Raw genomic sequence first — 14,823 nt, forward strand, 5'->3', positions numbered from 1 at the left:
ACCCTCATACGTATCCTTTAAAATCAACTCAAGATTTAGTGCATCCCAACCTTCCAGGTTAGCACAGAATATGAGACTGGCAGCATACACTGAGACCTTAATATTACCAATTATAATTATATAATTAATATTACCAGTTCCATAAAATTTAGCAGCCACGGGTTAAATATTTCAAATGTTGTGGGATATACATGCCATCATGCCCAAGGCAGAAAAGCCTGTTTACAAACCCAGAATAAACGGCTGCTGAGATAAGAAGTAAAAGAGGGTTTTTTTTTTGTATAATCAGTTACTGAAGCAATCGGTTTGGCCTGCCAAAATGCCTTAGCAAAACACAGCTGTAGAACATGGCATGATTAATGGATGTGCATGAGCGGAATATTTTCCTTACATTATCTCGTTTCCAGGAGACTGCTTAGAGGAGAAACTATGCACAAAGCTCATGTTTCTTGGGCCTAGTCTAAAGGCAGTAACTGGGCTGGGAGGACTATTAGGCTGCAAATCATTTCTAATAAACACATATGCACAGAAATGACTCGCCTTCTGTTCAACCCTTCTGGCTGGGATTTTTGTTCTGGCACTGAAGAGCCCCTTCACTACAGACCAGATGCTGAGGGATAGGGATTAGAGGCAATTTATCCCAAGCATAAAGAGGAGTTGCAAGAGAGAAGCCTGGGTCTTGAAGGGTCCCCATAGTCCTCTGAAGGTTTCTTAGTTGCAACTGCTCTTTATGGCTTCCTCAAGATTTGGCCATTCCATTAGGTCTGATTAAAGAACAAGGCCACTGATTGTTTGCCATCTTAAAGGAGAACCAAACCCTTAATATCCCTGCTCTCCCCCAGCCTAGGTGTTACCCCCGGTAAATGCCCCTACATCTTTACTGACCCCTCTGTGCAGATTCTGTGCAGCAGCGTTCATGGGCGCCATCTTTCTTCAGTAATCTTCTGGTCTTCTCCCGTTGATTCTGCAATTCCCGTCACTTTCGGGGCATACGCAGTTGTCGCGAACCGGAAGATTGATCCAACTGCACATGCGCCTTTACGCCGATCTCTTCCCGAAGGTTACAGAAGAGAAGAAGATGGCGCCCGTGAACACCGCTGCACAGAATCTGCACCGAGGGGTAAGTAAAGAGGTAGGGGCATATACCGGGGCTAACAGCTAGCCTGGGGGTGAGCAGGGAGGGGGGTCTATGTAGGGTAGGTGGGGTAGGGGTTTTTATAATTAAGGGTTTGGTTCTCCTTTAAAGGAAAACTGTACTCCCAAAATGAATACTTTAGCAACATATCAAATTAAGTGGCATATTAAATATATATACCAGTTTGGTAAGATTCTTTAAGTAAATATTGCCCTTTTACATCTCTTGCTTTGAACCACCATTCTGTGATGGTCTGTGTGCTGCCTCAGAGATCAGCTGACCAGAAATACTACAGCTCTAACTGTAACAGGAAGAAGTGTGGAAGCAAAAGACAGAACTCTGTCTGTTAATTGGCTCATGTGACCTAACATGTATGGTTTGTTTGTGTGCACTGTGAATCATAGGATCACAGGGGGTGGCCCTGGCAATGGCACATATTACTAAAAAAGTATATGATTATGAAAATGGTTTATTTACACAAAGCTATTAAAGGAATGGTTCACCTTTAAAGAGATACCGACATCTCCAACATGACCTATAGGTCATAATAACTATTAATGGAGATTCATATTTTGAAAAGAAAATTTTTAGTGTCAGTATCACTTTAAGTTAACTTGTAGTAACTAGTATGTTATAGAGTGGTTAATTCTAATCAACTTTTCAATTGGGCTTCATTTTTTCTTCTATAGTTTTTGAATGATTTGCCTTCTTCTTCTTTCCAGCTTTCAGACTGGGGTCACTGACCCTATTTAAAAACAAATGCTGTGTAAGGCTACAAAGGTATTTTCATTGCTCCTTTTTATTACTCCTCTTTCTATTCAGGCCTCTCCTGTTCATATTCCAGTCTTATTCAAATCAATGGTTTCTAGGGTAATTTGGACCTTAGTAACTGGATTGCTGAAATAAATAGAGCTGCTGAATAAAAAGCGAAATAACTCAAAAACCACAAATAATAAAAAATGAAAACCAATTGCAAATTGTCTTAGAATATCACTCACTGCATCGTAGTAAAAGTCAATTTAAAGGTGAACAACCTCTTTAACGTCTCTGTTGTTTTTAAATTGAGTCTTCTTTTTCCTGGTATCAGATTTGGGGATGTAGCACTGTAAAGCACGGTAAATTCTTTTTCAATGTGATCATGTCAGTAACCCCCAGTCCCATCACCTCCCGGCCGTTTAAATGCCCTGCCCTCTGTGTGTTGCTCCTCAGTCTGTGTATTGTGAATAATGGCTGTTTCTAATGAACACTTTGGGTTGATGACTAGTGGCGTGCTGTAAAGTATCACAGTCCATTTCCTTCTTTAATCTCTTGCTGGGTTCCATGTCTGTTAAGGGTCGGGTCTAGGAGCTCAACACAAGCATTTTGTGCAGAAAGTGGGGGTTGATTGGAATTGCCTAAAGCATTAAGTAAAAGCACATAGGCGGTGAGATCAGGCATGGCTCCAGTCCAAATATGCAAAAACACACACTGAAGTCATGTCTATATGATGTGATGGTCGGGCTGGAATATACTTAATGCTATTCATATTTGAACATAAAAATATCAGCATAGGAAGGTGCTTTGTTGTTTCCCATTGAAGTCCAAGGTCACTGTAGTCAGAATGTAACCAGGCTTATGTGGAAAAATATACTGTTTTGCTGACCCTGCTACACTAGTAAAACTTTCCTCATCAGACGGACATTTGGATAACATGGGGCTGTATAAACATTTTGGGGGAGGAACAGCCGATGAAATCATCTGCTAGATATATTGCTATCTAAACCAGAAGGAAAGCAGTTTATCTATTAGCCACAATAGTGCAAGCGATAAGACTATATTTATTCTGCAGAATGCTTTACCATACCTGAGTAAACATCTCTAGAAGCTCTCTCTGTTTGTTTAAGATAGCAGCTGCCATTTTAGCTTGGTGTGACATCACTTCCTGCCTGAGGGAGGGAGAGAGGAGCAAACTGAGCATGCTCAAGCCTGTGCCCTGGAGGTTTAAGATGAAAACAGGAAGTCTGATACAGAAGCCCATGAGTACACACTAGAAGGAAAGAAATAATGTGTTTCTTTTGACAGAGGACTCAGAGCAGCATTACTTTGAGGATTTACTGGTGTATTTATATAGGCCTTTTTGATAAGGCTTGCTGACTTTTAGCCATTCCTTCTCCTTTAAGATGGCATTGTTTTGGCCGCTGACTCTACGAAGAGTGGAAAAGTTAACAGTCAATATAACCCTGCACAAAGCCAGTTTATTCATCACCTGATAACTATGTAGTACAGATCTGGAATCATTTATCCAGAAAACTCCAAATGATGGGAAGGCCGTCTCCCATAGACTCTATTTTAAACCAATAATTAAAATCTTTAAAAATTATTTCCTTTTTCTCTGTAATAATAAAACAGTACCTTGTACTTTATCCAAACTAAGATATAATTAATCCTTATTGAAGGCAAAACAATCCTATTGGGTTTAATTAATGGTTACATGCAGACCTGGGCCTAGGGCAGCAACATTTTTGGGGCGGCAACACCTTAGGGGCAGAGAGAGGCAATCTAAAGAAAACGTGTACTTCTCTACGTGTAATACCTCCGCAGTCTCGCATGGGGGTAATGGATGAAGCGTGTGTGCTGGGTGCTAGGACCCAGCTGCCTAGGGGCACCCAAGCCCAAAATCTGGGCCTGATTTTCGCAGATATAAGGTATGAAGATCCAAATTACAGAAATATGCAAATTACAAAAAAATCTAAATTAAAGAAAATCCCAGGTCCTGAGCATTCTGGGTAACAGGTTCCATACCGTCAGTTACACCATAAACTTAAAGGGGCTGTTCACCTTTGAGTTAACTGTTAGTGTGTTGTAGAGAGTGATATTCTGAGACACTTTGCAATTGGTTTTAATTTTTTATTATTTATGGTTTTTGAGCTATTTAGCTTTTTATTCGGCAGCTCTCTAGTTTGCAGTGTCAGCAATTTGGTTGCTAGAGTTCAAATTTCCCTAGCAACCATGCACTGATTTAAATTATTGGCTGGAATATGAATAGGAGAGGGACTTAATAGAAAGATAAGTAATGAAAAGTATCAATAGCAGTAAATGTGTAGCCTTACAGAGCATTTGTTTTTAGATGGGGTCAGTGACCCCCCATTGGAAAGCCGGAAACAAACAGAACAAAACTGCAAATAATTAAAAAAAATATATAAAAACTAAGTAATGAAGACCAATGGAAAAGTTGCTGAAAATGGGCCATTCAACAATATACTAAAAGATAACTTGAAGGCAAACCACCCCTTTAATTGAAGGGTCATCTTATCCCAGGTCATGCAGTGCTTTACATTATGCAGAGATTCCTTTATCAAATGACCATATTCAGACTTTTAACTCTGGTAGGAATTATAGACTATGATCATTATAATGTATAGATTAGAAGTATTTTGGTTTTTTTCTACTTTTAGTTAAATGTGCATAGTTTTATTTCACATAAGGGAGATTGTTCTGGGTCCTGGATAATTATCCTTTCAGATGTTGAGTAAAGGGTGGGATATAAGGGTCATAAGTACATTTATCATATACTGAGTGACCCCACCCCCACTCACTATGATGTAACACATATGTATAGATATCTTCACATGAATGCTTGAACCCAAACACACTTTATTGAAGAATAATTGCTTGCAAGGAGACAGACTTAAAGGAGAAGCAAACCCTAAAACTGAATATAGCTAAAACTGCCATATTTTATATATTGAACTTATTGCACCAGCCTAAAGTTTCAGCTTGTCAATAGCAGCAATGATCCAGGACTTCAAACTTGTCACAGGGGGGTCACCATCTTGGAAAGTGTCTGTGACACTCACATGCTCAGTGGGCTCTGAGCAGCTGTTGAGAAGCTAAGCTTAGGGCTCGTCACTAATTATCCAGCAGAAAATGAGTTTTGTCTGTAATATAAGCTGATGCTACAGGGCTGATTATTAAATTCTGATGCTAATTGCACTGGTTTCTGTGCTGCCATGTAGTAATTATCTGTATTAATTACTAATCAGGCTTATATTGTGACATTTCTATTCTATGTGTACTGTATATTGTGAGTGGGTCCCTCAGCTCAGTAAGTGACTTTCTTGCTAACCTCACTGCCTGTCACTCCTAAAGTGACCTCACACACGGCTACTAACCTCTATCTAGCCTGGATCAACCTCCCCATAGGTCTGGCCACAACTGTCTATGCTGTCTCTTGATCTTCCTAGGCCAAAAGTGGATGTGCCTCAGTAAGGCAATGTCTTATATAGGCTCACAGGTCAACTTAGCCCCACCTGCTGGCTAAACCTGTATATTGCTAACTATGTACATTGATACAATAAATGATTTTATTTTACGTATTTACACGTCCGTGCCTATGGTGTGCTGAAATAGTATAAGGACATGGGATATGTCTCAGAGAACACTATATATAAATGTGATCGGTTGATGGTTTATGTATGTTGATAGTAAATAAAGACCTTTATTTAAGGAGAGGTTCACCTTTATATTAGCTCTTAGTATGTTATAAAATGGCCAATTCTAAGTAACTATTCAAATGGCCTTAAATTTTTTTTTTTTTAGTGTTTGAAGTATTTGCCTCCTTCCTCTGACTTTCCAGCTTTCAAGTGAGGGTCACTGACCCCATCTAAAAAAACAAATGCTCTGTAAGGCTGTATTGTTATTGCTACTTTTTATTTGTCATCTTTCTATTCAGTCCCTCTCCTATTCATATTCCAGTCTCTTATTCAAATCAGTTCATGGTTGGAATTTGGACCCTAGCGACCAGAGTGCTGAAATTACAAACTGGAGAGCTGCTGAATAAAAGGCTAAATTACTCGAAAACCACAAAAAAAAAACCAATTGCAAATTGTCTCAGGATATAACTCTCTACATCATACTAAAAGCTAACTCAAAAGTATAACAACCCCTTTAACCCCTGTATAAGGCTTAAGCTGGCCAAAGACGCAACAATAACGTATGAAATTAAGATGGGTTTCGTGCAATACCCTGAAGTTTTCTCAGTTTTCGGGCAAAAAAAGCATAAGAAATCTGAGTTTTTGGTTAAAAAAAATCCGAAAAAAAAACCTGAAGACCTGATTTTTTTTTCCTGCAAAGCAAATTATCGGGAAAATGTAATAATAAATAAGAGTGAACAACCTGAGCAGATTTGATCGGAGCTTGTAGCAGAAAATGTTGAGATAAAATCGGACTTTGATAAATAACCCCCCTATAGTGTTTGAAGGTAGTTGGTATTAAGGAGCGTGATGGGTTACCCCTATAAAGGGGAATTGCGAAAAAAGGTGCAAAGTTTCCTACAGAGGTTTAGTCACCTGCAGAAAACAATTGGCAGGAATAATTTACTTCCCACCTGTTATAAAAATACTTCTTTCCATCTCCCCAAGATCCCATTCTGGGCACATGTGCAGTACATTAAAATCCTAAAATGACTATAAGTCCCCACACATGCCCATCTATGGGGCAGCACAAGGGAAATCTGGAGAGAGATAGTGGCACAGAGCTCTGCTGGAAAGTATTCATTCTCTGCACTAGAACCTACAGTGATTTCTTCTACGTGTAAGGGATCTGTTATCCGGAAACACATTATCCAGAAAGCTCCTAATTACAGGAGGCCGTCTCCCATAGACGCCATATAATAAAATAATTCACATTTTTAAAAATAATTCCCTTTTTCTTTGTAATAATAAAACCGTACATTGTACATGATGCCAACTAAGATATAATTAATCCTTATTAGTATAAACAATCCTATTGGGTTTAAATAACGTTTAGGCTTTTAAGTATGGAGATCCAAATTACGGATGGATGCCTTAGACAGAAAAACCCAGTTCCCAAGCATTCTGGACAACAGGTCCTATACCTGTATATCATACCTCCCAACATTTTGGAAATAAAAAGAGGGACAAAAAAGTTGTTATGCATAGCGCGCCAAATTTTTTTAACCACTCCCCCTAATTACCATGTTCATTTTACAAAATTTGCCAGGTTATGAAAGTTTGAACATTTTCTTGTTTTTTTTCAGTTATTACAGTTTTGCTAATGAAGGTGAATTGCCCTTTAAGCTAGTCTAACTTTTCCCATGGGACCTGTTATCTTATATTGTTACAATTACTTATTTGCTCATCTTGAAATTGTTACAAAAGTATCTTATATGCTGCTGAGGCTGTTCTTGCATTCTCTGCCAAAAGCCAATTAAGTTAGAAACTTTGTTTTTTTTTCTGGCTGTTCAGTGCAGAAAAAAACTGGACTTTTCAGTACAAATGAGGGACTGCGGTTTGAGCTGTCAAAAGAGGGACTGTCCCTGTAAAAACGTTATCCAATCAGCTGAAATAAAAACTGTATGTTGCATCAGCAAGTGGCAAATAAAATAGAATATCTGTTGAGATCAGTGAGTCAGCGCACGTGTACTTGGAAGAGGAATAAAATATGATCTTAAACACTTTTGAGGTAAAACTGCCTATGTGTAATGGAGATTTCATGAAAATAGTAAAGGGATACTGTCATGGGAAAAAAAAAATTCAAAACACATCAGTTAAAAGTGCTGCTCCAGCAGAATTCTGCGCTGAAATCAGTTTCTCAAAAGAGAAAATAGTTTTTTTTATATTTCATTTGAAATCTGACATAGGGTTACACATATTCAGTTTCCCAGCTGCCCCCAGTCATGTGACTTGTGTTCTGATAAACTTCAGTCACTCTTTACTGCTGTACTGAACGGGGGAGATATCACCACTCCCTTTCCTCCCCAGCAGCCTAACAACAGAACAATGGGAAGGTAACCAGATAACAGCTCCCTAACACAAGATAACAGCTGCCTGGTAGATCTAAGAACAGCACTCAATAGTAAAATCCAGGTCCCACTGAGACACATTCAGTTACATTGAGTAGGAGGAACAACAGCCTGCCAGTAAGCAGTTCCATCCTAACGTGCTGGCTCTTTCTGAACGCACAATGAACTGAGATGGCACCTACACACCAATATTACAACTAAATAAAATACACTTGTTGGTTCACGAATGAAATTTTATATTGTAGAGTGAATTATTTGCAGTGTAAACGGTGTTATTTAGAAATAAAAACGACATCATAAAAATCATGACAGAATCCCTTTAAAGTAAATGATCAAATAAAAGTATAATTGTCATGTTACCCTTAATAGTGGGGCCCATAAAAATCATTTTTACATTTTCAAGCATACATTTAGATGTGAAAACATAATATACAAAATTTTAATATGAAAATCTTCTATTCTTATGTTTATCCCCAAAACTGACGAGATATTTGCAGAAATATAAATTGTCATTATAGTATACACGTTAAAAGTGTTGAGTGCAAAATAATTCTTTTGCCAGTAGATGGCGGTAGAGATTTACTAAGGCATGCTGTGTTAAGCACATGCTGGAAACCAAAGAGACCAAATCCCATTCTTAATTGGTCTAGTTTATAAAATAAAATTTATGTATGTAAGAATATTTTTTTTTTAACCACAAACTATTTCTTCTAAAAATATGGAAGCAGAGAACTTTTCCCTGACTTGACAAATGTAATTTCAGACAAATGGCTCAAGAAAGAATGTCAGAAGAGCTTACATTCCTAGCTCTATTAAAGTGTACATTTATAACATTAGGGACCCCTATTTTCCCCCACAACAGAGGACATAAATGTTTATGAACGGTTATCTTTTATGGGTGTTACATGTGGAATTTATTAAAGGGTCTTATAAAATCAGGGTTAGGTTTTGCAACAAGTAATAGAGTGTCAGCAGTCTCAGCAATATGTGCACAATGCAGAACGTGACTGTGTATCTCTACACTGGTTTAACCAGAACTTACTTAAAGGAGTACACTGCACCTTTTAGTCACTATTACTGGGCCCCACAAATTCAGGCCCCGAAAAGTTCTAGACGTTGACGTGTTTTACCAAGTATTATTGAAATTGTTTATGAATTAGGGCCTCATTGGGGCCCCTATAACTCCTAGGCCCCCTGCAGCTGCAGGTTCTTCTTCCTCTATAGTTACACCTCTGTTTTGAATACCGGTATGGGACCTCTTATCCAGAATGCTCAAGACTTGGGGTTTTCTGAATAACGGTCTTTCTGTAATTTGGATCTCCATACATTAAGTCTACTAGAAAATCATATATACATTACATAAACCCAATAAGGATTAATTATATCTTAGTTGAGATCAAGTACAAGCTACTGTTTTATTATTACAGAGAAAATTTTTTTTGGATTATCTGGATAAAACTGAGTCTATGGGCAATTATCTTTCTGTAATTCAGAGCTTTCTGGATGACGAGTTTCTGCATAACGGATCCCATACCTGTACTTTTTACAGAGGTTCAGGGATACATTGGATTTTATTATCTTTCTGTAATTCAGAGCTTTCTGGATGACGAGTTTCAAGTACAAGGTAATGTTTTATTATTACAGAGAAAAAGGAAATCATTTTAAAAAATTTTTTGGATTATCTGGATAAAACTGAGTCTATGGGCAATTATCTTTCTGTAATTCAGAGCATCTTTTGCAATTTTTTTGGTCATGTTTAAGGTGTAATTTAGGGTCTGATATTTGGTGGAAACTGTTGTTAAGGATTCAGTATTCAGCCATATCAGAAAATAATGCATTTGGTGCATCCTTGGAACATACAATTTTTTAAACTTCTTCCAGATGTTACTTATCCATAAGTCTCTCAATCTGTTATTTGGATACTTTTTATCCCGAAAGTGGTGAATTACAGGAAGTCCATCTCCCATAGACTCCATTTTAATCAAATAATTCCAATTTTGTAAAAATTATATACTTTTTCTCTGTAATAATAAAACAGTAGCTTGTACTTGATCCCAACTAAAATATTATTAATCCTTATTGGAAGCAAAACCAGCCTATTGGGTTTAATTATTATTTAAATGATTTTCAGAGCCTCAAGGTGGCCATAGACTCCAAGATCCGCTCGTTTGGCGACATCGCTAAACGAGCGGATCTTTCCCCGATATGCCACTAAACCGCATGGCTATATAGGGGGTAATTCGAACGTTCGACCGTATGGCCGAACGATCGAATTACGATGCGCCAAGCAGCTCCGACGGGTCGGTCGGGTAAAAATCCAACCTTCCCGATCGATATCGTGGCCAGATATCGATCGGGAAGACCCGTCGGAAGCCCCCATACACGGGCAGATAAGCTGTCAAATCGGTCCAAACGACTGATATCGGCAGCTTTATCTGCCTGTGTATGGCCACCATTAAACTATGGTAATACAAATTACGGAACGGTCTCTTATCTGGAAAACCCCAGGTCCCGAGCATTCTGGATAACGGGTCCCATACCTGTATCCTCATTAGTATGAGCTCCCTATCCCTGTCCCTCTTAGCATCCCTCCGAGTTTTCTGTGCTGCAGCCTAAGGAAAAATTTGAAATATTAGAGTGAAAAAAGAGCTCATCGCAGCTCTTTGGTCATTTGTGTAGGATTTTGTGGGATATATATATCAAATGGTGTGAATGGAGTTTGTTCTTTTTTCACTCTTTAATAAATGTTTCTCTAAAAATCCTATATAAGTGTAAAAAGAACAAAATGAGCTAGGTTGCATACGCGGGAGACTGTAAGATGAGGTCACTCCCATACAATGTCCCATATATGTGTAAAACATATTAGGATACTTGAAGTGCAGCAGAGGTTAGATTCCGCCCATGGATGCTTTTACTCACACATGAAAGTACCCTGTGAGCAGCGAGAAGCCTGTGAGTTGTATCGTCCTCGTGCTACTTCTGTCACATCCGTGCAGTTTGTATGTTGGGAAAAGTTCTTTCTCTCACTTCCCAGGCAAACACCAATGTTAAACAACGGAAACCTTAGGTGACCCCACTCTGCTCCCAAACCCTTTCCCACTGGGATGGAGAATTCAGTTATTAAATCCATTTCATTTTGAGTAGTTTTCTCCAAAGTCTTGTTGAGCTCCAGGTTCCACCATGGGTTGTTCATCTCAAGACCATTTCAGATTTCAGTTCATTACGGGTTGCTGTCGAGTCTATGGAGGTGACAATGTTTCCTCCGCGTGTAGTAAGCCATAGCTACCTCTATGCATGATGCTCTCACACAGAAGACCTACAGATTGGGTCACTAGAACTAACTCTACCAGCTGCAGATGTTAATAAGTGGGAGAGAGTTTGTAATATGGATCCCTAACTTCCCAACCACCAGTGTGAGACACCATAAAACAACCATTTCCCCAGGCCCTTCATATGACAAAATCTCATTGATTCCCTACTCAGAACCTACTACCTTTAAGATTTAGGGTTTTCCAACAACACAAGCTGCCTGTCCCATCCTATGCCTTACTTTCCATTACAATGTTTGAGCAGTGGTGGTTTAGTCACCTCAATCTTCTCTCATATTTATTGCTATAATATATTGCCCTCCTGGCCCTACCTCACACTTCCCTGAAACCTTTCTACACAGGTGTCTTATCTTATCTATCTTCTACCAGACTCTCAGGCAAAACGAATGTAAACTCTCAGGTTTTTGCAGTGTCCAGCTTCATCATTTCACTATTATTTGCAAATGAATGAAATCTCCCAGCTCCCTCAAGCAAATACAGCATGGTCCATAAGCTCTAGACATGCTCCAGTTCTCCCCTGCCGACTCTTTATCATCACTACTTCCTGCCCGGTCTTGGCTACTTCAGTATACAATAACATACTTACATCTGCCCTTGATAAATTGGCTCCTGTCATGGCCTCCCGCACAAGGCCTAAACAGCCCCAGCCAGGTGTGCAGCAAAAACTGCCCATGTTCAAAAGCATTCGCATGTTTTTAAATTGGGTTTATGCAAATCACACACAAATCCAATCATTTATGGCTACAAATGCGGTCTTCACTCATTTCATACTACCCTCTGTCTAACCAAACAATTCTACTTTTCTTCTCAATGCACACCAGATACATTGTCAATCACTCTGTGATGCTTTCGATTTTTGTAAGACTTGTCAAATCCTCCACCATCTTATTTCTTTACAACATATTATATTAGAAACCCTTTCACATGCAGAATGGCCTAATGCTATTTTCCACCCCCCTAACTCTCTGTGCTTGATCTGTTTCCTTTCTTTATCTCTATGATCAAATAAAAGGGTTAGCTACTCATGACTATATGTACTCTGATCCCTTATTCACATGCCCTCTGAGAGACAACTCACTTCTGCTTCTTCCATCTTTTTACATTGAGACTATAAGGTCTCCTGCAATGAACCATCTTGTGCTTTCCAGCTTCTTCTTCTTTGGGAACCTGAAGTCTCTTTCCTTTGCTAACTGCTATGTTCTTCTAACACCACCATCCTTGGTCATCACATGAACTCTTAATACTTCTGGCATTTTGATATTTACCTCTGCCAACCTCACACTGCTTCCCTGCCCTAGTCTTCTACATTTGGTCACTACCATTGGTTTGGGCCTACTCCAGGTCATTATAATGCTGCATCCAGGTTCTTTACTCACCAATCAATGGAATAGGCAGGGTGAAGAACTAATTAGGTATACAGTATAGTTGAACCAAAGAAGTCAAGGCTGCAGTATATATGTGACCAGAAGGGAAATCAACCATGGCCTTAAAGGAAAACTATATCCCCCAAACAATGTAGGTCTCTATTAAAAGATACTGAGTAAAACAGCTCATGTGTAAAACCCTGCTTCATGTAAATGAACCATTATCATAATAATATACTTTTTTAGTAGTATGTGCCATTGGGTAATCATAAATAGAAAATTGCCATTTTAAAAAATAAGGACCGCCCCCTGAGATCGTACGATTCACTGTGCACACATACAAACCACATGTAAGGTCACATGAGCCAATTAACAGACAGAGTTCTGCCTTTTGCTTCCTCACTTCTTCCTGTTACAGTTAGAGTTGAAGTATTTCTGGTCAGGTGATCTCTGAGGCAGCACAGATAGAGTCATGAAATGGTGGTTCAAGGCAAGAGATGTAAAAGGGCAATATTTATGTAAATATATATTCCAGTTTGGTAAGATTCTTTAATATGTCATTCAATTTGATAAAAACTATCTGTTGCTTAAGTATTCATTTTGGGGGTATAGTTTTCCTTTAATACTAGTGATGAGCGAATCTGTCCCGTTTTGCTTTGCAGAAAAATCAGTGAAACTCCTTAAAAATGCACGAAACGGTAAAAAATTTGTGAAATGCATTGAAGTCAATGGATGTAAAAACAATTTTCACGCGAGAAACAATTTTTATATGCGCGACTCTTTTGTCCAAATCCATTAAAGTCAATGGGCGTCCGAATAATTTTGATGTGCGAGAATTTTTAATACGCCTCAACTTTTTTGTCCAAATGCATTTAAGTCAATGGCCGTCCAATTAATTTTGACAAGCAATAAGTTATATGTGCGCAAATTTTTACATGCACGACTCTTTTGTCCAAATGCATTAAAGTTAATGGGTGTCAAAAAATAATTTTGACGTGCAACAGTTTTGACAAGTGACAATTTGTTTAGTCGCATCAAATTTTTCCACTAATAATTTTTCCGAAAATATTCGCAGCTCCCAAAGTGCGGTAATTCGATGTGAATCCATGCCTGGCGAATAAATACGCCCATCACTACTTTCCCTATCACTATACTTTCCACAATTATAATAAAAGGCACTAAGTTTGCCCTAGAACAGTAATCCACAGCAACCAATAAGATGTTTGCTTTTAAACAGGTGACCAGTAAATCCTACCTGCTGACTGGTTGCTATGAGTTACTGCACCTGGGCAAACTTAGTGCCTTTTATTACATAACCGACCCTTCTTTCATTTCGTTCTATAATAACCTTCAAGTTAATTGTTCAAGATTACATTATTTGTGTAAAATACATTTGTGTATTTCTATTTTATTTTTTACATTATTTATATAGCCTTGATCTATATACACAGTATGAAATCAGACCCCTCAAAATATAAACATTCCATATGCCTCCCTTTAAACAAAATGAAATGAAATTTATGGATTCCTTAGTCAAAGGAAGGAAGGAAATTGTCCCAGGAATGTAAAAGATTTTTTAATTGTACCAAGGCCGGAAAAATGTTTAAATAAACCCTCGAGTAAATTGTTTAATAGACCTGTGGTAAGAATGTGTTTTATTCTGGCCTCTAAAATGCTGTTAGGTTTTAGCGGTAAGGTAAAATTCTATCCCATGAAATGTGATTAAGGAAGGAGTGTCAAACTAGGGACCTCCAGCTGCTGTTATCTGAGACTCTAAAAACAATCTGAGAGTGATGTGTATTACAGTTCACAAGCTGGGGCCTTCCAGTTCGTTGAATTCTTATCACATATCCACAATGGAGGTTCAATCTTTAACCAAGTTATTATCCAGTGTTTGAGGTCTCTTATGGTACTTGTTCCAAAAAAGTTCAGAACTGTTTTACTGCCCAGGTATATTTCAGTTGCAGGGATATTTTATAACCCCCACTTAGGCTCAGTTATATTATACTTTACTGACAAGGACCCAAAGGGTGGGTGATTCCTACAGCTGGCTACAAAGGAGCACCATTATTTCTGATGTTCCAGATAGAATAACTAGAAGCACATTGAGTTGCCATCTCCCTTATTCATCTGCTTCCATCCTGTTAGGCTTCACCACCCCTAACCACCAATACTATGTCTATTCTATTTAGG

At 38.5% G+C, this 14,823-nt stretch overlaps 1 protein-coding gene across 4 annotated transcripts in view; it reads right to left on the reverse strand.

Annotated features, from left to right (window-relative positions):
* Positions 1-14,823, reverse strand: part of col8a1.L (collagen, type VIII, alpha 1 L homeolog) — a 78,898-nt gene that overhangs the window by 23,460 nt on the left and 40,615 nt on the right. The gene's annotated exons all lie outside the window — the stretch shown is intronic.

Source organism: Xenopus laevis, chromosome 2L, assembly GCF_017654675.1.
Source record: "Xenopus laevis strain J_2021 chromosome 2L, Xenopus_laevis_v10.1, whole genome shotgun sequence".
Lineage (NCBI taxonomy): Eukaryota > Metazoa > Chordata > Amphibia > Anura > Pipidae > Xenopus > Xenopus laevis.